Source organism: Rhinolophus hipposideros (assembly GCF_964194185.1).
Source record: "Rhinolophus hipposideros genome assembly, chromosome: X".
Classification (NCBI taxonomy): domain Eukaryota; kingdom Metazoa; phylum Chordata; class Mammalia; order Chiroptera; family Rhinolophidae; genus Rhinolophus; species Rhinolophus hipposideros.
The window spans coordinates 126,266,898-126,272,917 of record NC_138046.1 but is presented as its reverse complement, the minus strand read 5'-3'; positions in this window follow the sequence as shown (position 1 = coordinate 126,272,917).

The following is a 6,020-nucleotide window of genomic DNA, read 5'->3' as shown; positions in this document are numbered from 1 at the left end:
GTCCCGGGTGGGCACGCCTCGTCCACTCCCGCTGGCAGGAGGGCAGGCGCCCGACTCGCACCGTGTATTGCTGGTCGGAGAGAGAGTCCTGGGACCCGAGTGGGGAGGGGCAGCAGGAAGCGCTGCGAGCTGCACAGTCCGCGCTCCGAGCTCTCCTCCCAGCAGAGCTGGGGACGGGCTCTTTCCTTTCGGGAAAAGGGAAGGAGCAGGGCTTGCACTCCCCGAGGCGGGACGCAGTGTGTGTCCTCCGGCAGCGCCTCGGAGCCCGTGTGCAGGCAGCAGCCGGCTGCGCCCCGCCAGCGTCCCCCGAGCTGCGGGCCCTGCTGCAACGTGAGACCCACGGACACGCCCTCCCGCCTCTCCTGTGGCTCCTGGCCGCCTGCTTCCCTCCGGCTGCCAGCGTCCTCCTGCCAAAAAGGTGGAACGGCTCTCCTCCGGCTCGGGGAGCCTGCGGGAGCAGGGAATTTGGGGGAGCCTGAGGGAGCCGGGCCAGCACGGGGAATGTGGGGAGCGTCATGGTACTCGCTGGGGGAAATGGGAACGGACGACCTGGAGAAGGCAAGAAACAGAGGCTGGAGAGGATGGTGCTTTGCTAACCCAGAAAGGGAAGGAAGAGAAGGAGGTCATCTGGCCTCCAGAAGGAATCAGACCCTCCAAAGGTAGGAAGCGGTCAGCTGGGCACAGACGTCATCTGAACCCACCTGGGACCAAAGGACAGAGGTACTGTGAAGAGCAAGAACAGAGGTGTCCAAGCACCAGCATCCATGCAGGAGAGGAGCGTGCTGGGGTCCTGGCTGAGCGTATTGCACGCTCAGGTCTCTTAACAGCAGGGCTGTTAGGAGGTGGCCTCAGACCGGCTCTGAGATGAGTTCCTTCCAAAGCATGGAGTAAGGTGTGCCTCGGTTTCCCCTAGGAAGCGTCCAGCAATTGCTCATCGCCCCCGCCCAGGGCGCTGCCCCCAGGGTACAGTCTCCGTAGATGTGGGTTCACTAATGGGTCGATTCACTTCTCCTGTAACTTTACTTCTCAATTATGTGTTGACATACTTCCAGGAGGTCGTTCCAGGTCTTCACTTTCTTGGAAAGCCCAAAACCCATCGATTAAAACAAAACAGAAAACAAAAACAAAACAAAGACTGTTCCCAGATGATCTCCTTACCTTCCTTAATATCAGTGTTCATCATCCACGAACTCAACTAAACTGGGAGCTCATCCTCCCCCCCCAATGTCTCTCCTTCAGACTTTCAAGTCAACTGGTGACCAGCTGAGCGACTTTTGATTCCTAAGCATTGTGGGACCCCACAGCCTCCCTTTGTCTCACTGCAGTAGTGAGTACCCATGTCTCAGCCTCTGCCAACCACTTGATTCCCCTGATTCCTTCTTTACTCCACCTCCAGGGGGCCACCAAAGCTGCCATCCCCACCAAAACAGGTCCTGACATTGTCCTGGGTGGCACATGACCTTCCAGTGTCACCCCAGCCCATCCCAGGGATATTGCATCTGCTGACATGTGTGCCTTGGAAGAAATGGTAACGGTGTGTGTCGTGCTTTCCTTTTGACATTTGTCCTGCTAGCATTGCCCGCCTCCTGGGTGGTTAGCCCCACGGGTAGGAAACCCTGTTTTACTTGTGGTCGGATCCCCAGAAGCACCAACAGAGTTTGTGTCTGCCTAGGGTAGCTTTGAAATCCATGTTGGTTGAATTGAATTGAGCTGCGCTCTCAGCTGCTCTGGCTGTGCTTGAGGACGATTGAGAGAATGACAGACAGGCCAAGGAGACAGGACAACTCTGTAGGTACCTACTAACGTGCTTTGAGCAGAGAAGTAATGGTGGCCTGACAGGAAGAGGGACTCCTCCTCGTGACCCAATGCCACGGGACCCTCATGCAGCTCATCAGTGTCCTTAGAAGGAGAGTAAGAGACAGCAGAAGTCTTTCTCCATCACGTGAGTACACAGGGAAAAGACGGCCGTCAGGGACCAGGAAGACGGTCGTCACTCACTCTGCTGCTGACCTGGTGTCTGAACTCTGAGGACTAAATGTCTGCGGTCTAACCCCACCCCCCACCCCTGTGGGCTATTTTGTTACAGCAGTCCCCCAGCTAAGACAATACACTTCGTCTTGAACTCTCGCCTACTTGTGGTCTCAGCTCTACAAAAGGCCTCTCTTAGGACACACATATATTTGTTACGAGGCCAATGGTATGGTTTCCAGCTCCTGTCTACTGAGATGCAGCAGCAGCCATAGAGGGTGTGCAGCCTTTTAAAGGCGATATGTGGAAAAGGCATGACTGATACGTGAAATTCAGCTCTGTGTGTGTGTGTGTGTGTGTGTGTGTGTATGTGTGTGTATGTGTGTCCATTCAGAAGGAAACCCCAGCAAGGCTGGCCAGCTCAGTTCCCAGGTTCCAACTCGTGCGCTTCATCAGGCTTCCCTTAGGAATGTGGGGGTAGTTAAAGCTCTGCCCAGAAGTCCCTCTGGCCTTTCTGTGGGGGACCCCTCACCACCCAGTCTTTTCTGCATCATTGTAAGGGCCCTCCAATCTGCTTGTCTTCTGAGGAGAGGATGGCCCACATAAAGCCACCTCAGAGCAAATGCTTCCTGAGCCAGACAGGTGCCATGCTCCTCAAGCCTGCTCCATGGCGAGCCGAGAACAGAGTCATCACCTTCCCTGGAGTCAGCGTTCCCAGACACAAAATAAGGACAATGACACCACCTCTCAGAGCTGTGGTGACGACAGGATGCAATCTACAGCACCTCGCGAAGCAACAGTCATTCATTGTGACTGCATGCTTGTGTCTTTCATCCTTGTATATAATTTTACCCCAAGGCAGGATCTCTGCAGATATGTTGGCTGTTTCTTGCCTGGGCTGAAGGTCTTAGGCTTTCTGATTCTTCAGTGGGACAGTTTGCTTTTGTCAAGCAGACTTGTAGGGAAATACATGGCTCTCTGCTTACCAGGGATTGTACACGTTATTCCTGACTCATGCTGACTTCCATCCCCACTGCTGTCCAACCTGCATCACCAGCGGATGGTGGCCCCCAAATGTTCTAGGTGACTGGAGACAAACGCGCGTACACGCGTGGACACACACACACACACACACACACACAGACAGAGGCTATACAGGAAGTCTCTACTTGCACAGCTGGGAAATCCCGGGGGTGGACAAGAGCGCGTGAGGCCATATCGTTATGTGAGCAGAAAGAGCCTTCTAGGAATTTTCCATGTGGAACTTAAGGCCCGTCTGTCTAGGTCACCCTTCAATGGCAGCACGGGCTGCTGGCAATCTCGCTGAAAACGACGGGGTATTTTTGTTTGGGTTTGTTCACACACACACACCACAGTCAGTAGACATCTCCTGCTTGGTTGTGTGTCCTAAAATGCTTCCAGATTTTCTCAACAGCATATTTTTTAAATGGAACAGGATTAAAAAAAAAAAAAAAAGAGGTCCATGTTGAAGAAACTCTCCAGATCTCCCAAGGACAGTTGAATCATTTCTGCAAAAATAAGCTGGAGAAAACGCTGGCCCGCCTGTCAGCCAGCATGTCAAGTCATGAGGTCAGTGTGACCCATCGTGGGGGACACGCTGCAAGGGATTTCAGGGCAAAAGGGAAGCTACGTATCCATCACTGTCCTGTATCTAAACGAGGGGAGTCAGACACGTGCTCCTGTACTCTGGGTACTGCCCACATTCCGCTTGGGAAAAAACCAACTGCTGGGGGATGAGAGCGTGCATTTTCAGCACGGTCCTCACTGTGCCACACAGGCCAGTGACAGGCAGATAGGGAGATGGACGTGGAGAGGCCAGCACCCATGCGTTCACCCCTTCAAAGACCTCAATGCTGGATGCTGACTCAGCAGCATACACCGAGACCCGTCTCCCTTTGCAAAATAAAAACTGCCGGAGGTCTCCACTTCAACATGAAGCTATTTATTTCAGAAAGATGACTGCAAAGGAGGAAGTGTCAGCATTCCCTAGAGCGTCAAGACCTTTGATTGTGTGTGTTCCTTTTTTGGACTGTGCAGGGCATTTGGTCTGCATTCATGCTGACTCCGCTTCCTCCAGTCAAGCTGACTCCAGGAATGAAACCCCAGTGGCTTCCAGGACTTTTCCCAGGGAAGCCGCCATGCAGCCTGGAAGGAAAGCATGTCATTAAGAGATATTTCTGAGTGCCAAAGGCTGGTGAGACCCAGCCCTTCCATGGCTCTCATAAGGAAATAAGTGGGGGGCTCCGTTTTACCTGTGGATGCATTCAGGACCTCAGGTAAAGTCGTTGATTCTTTGGTGACACGCCTGTTTCATGAATTGGAAGGAGCTGCCTCACGAATGGACAAATGATGATTTGTGGAGAGACCTGAAGTCAATAAATCTATGTGCCCGGGAACCTTCTGCTCTCCCTGCATGTCAGGGAAGAGACCACAGAGATTTCCCTGGTTGTGAATTCAGGCATCTGTTTGTGAGCAGGAGACAGTCTCCGACACCCAAACTCAACTCAAGAAGTGTCCACATGCTTTGGGACACAGTATTTACAGGTATAAATATCATTCATTTGTGAGTGAATCAGAAGGAACACATGATTCGAAATGGTGAGGAAGAGTGGAGGACAAAAGGTAGCTCCAGAAGAAAAGGCAAGGAAGAAATAATGCAAAGCAAACATGAAGTAGAAACTACCTCCAAACATTGGTATTATTTGCATGGTGTGTCCTGGGGCTGTTGTAAGAAATCACCACAAATCAGGTTGCTTAAAACTAGACATTTATTGTCCCCAAGTCCTGGGGACCAGAAGTGTACCATCAAGATGTCCCAGGCCCGTGCTCCCTCCGGAGGCCCCAGGGGACGTCCCTCCTGCCCCTTCCAGCTCCTGGGAGCTCCAGGCGTCCCTGGGCTGGTGGCCGCCTCCCTCCCATCTCTGCCTCCGTCTCCATGTGGCGTCTCCTCTGTGCCTGTGTCCCTCCTCTTCTGTCCCTGATGAGGACACTGTCATTGGGTTCAGGGCCCCCTGATCCAGGACGACCTCATCTCAGACCCCTCACTTAGTCCCATCTGCAAAGACCCCGTTTCCAGATAAGGTCTCGTTCCGATGTTTCAGTCATTTCATGTACATATGCGTACATCTTTCCAATCCATCATGTATGAAAAAGTAGAGAGACAGATACTAAAAACGGTATTAATAAGGGCCTGTTTATGGTAAGTTTCTTCTCGGCGCAGAAACTCTTCTGAAATTTTGTCTATTATTACCACTCAATATATTAATATATGCTACTTTTCTCTGCTGGATGGAGTAAGGTTATCTATATCTACCATCTATCTATCATCTATCTATCTATCTCTATCATCTATTATCAATCTTTATCTACTTGTACTGAAGATAAATGAGTGAACCCCACTTCTATTAGTTTGATTTTTTTTTAAAAAAAGCCTTATCCAAAGGCCCATGTGAAATTTTGAGTCTGATGATTTCTTCTAAAATAAAATAATAATAAAATGCATTTCCATATAAAAAAGAAAAAGTGAGACCCTGCTTTCCATTCTTTTGGGTACATGGCCAGAAGTGGAATTCCTAGATCACATGGTAGCTCTATTGTTATTTTTTTGAGGAATTGTATACTGTTTTCCACAGCGGTTGTACCATTTTACATTCCCACCAACAAGACACAAGGGTTCCAATTTCTTCACATCTTCACCAACCCTCATATTTTTCTCTCTCTCTTATTTTAAACACAGTGTGAGGTGGTATCTCACTGTGGTTTTCATGTGCATTTCCCTGATAATTAGTGAGGTTGATTCATGGGCTTATCGGCCCTTCTTACGTTGTCTTTGGAGAAAGGTCTGTTCAAGTCCTTTGTTTATTTGTGAAATTGGGTTTTTTTTTTGCTATAGTTGTTAAGTTTTATAAGAACTCGATAGACTATGGATAGTAATCCTTTATCTGATTCACGATTTGCAAATATTTCCTGCTATGGTTCACGTTGCATTTTTTAGTCTGTGGATCTTGTCTTTTGCTGCTCAAAATTTGTTA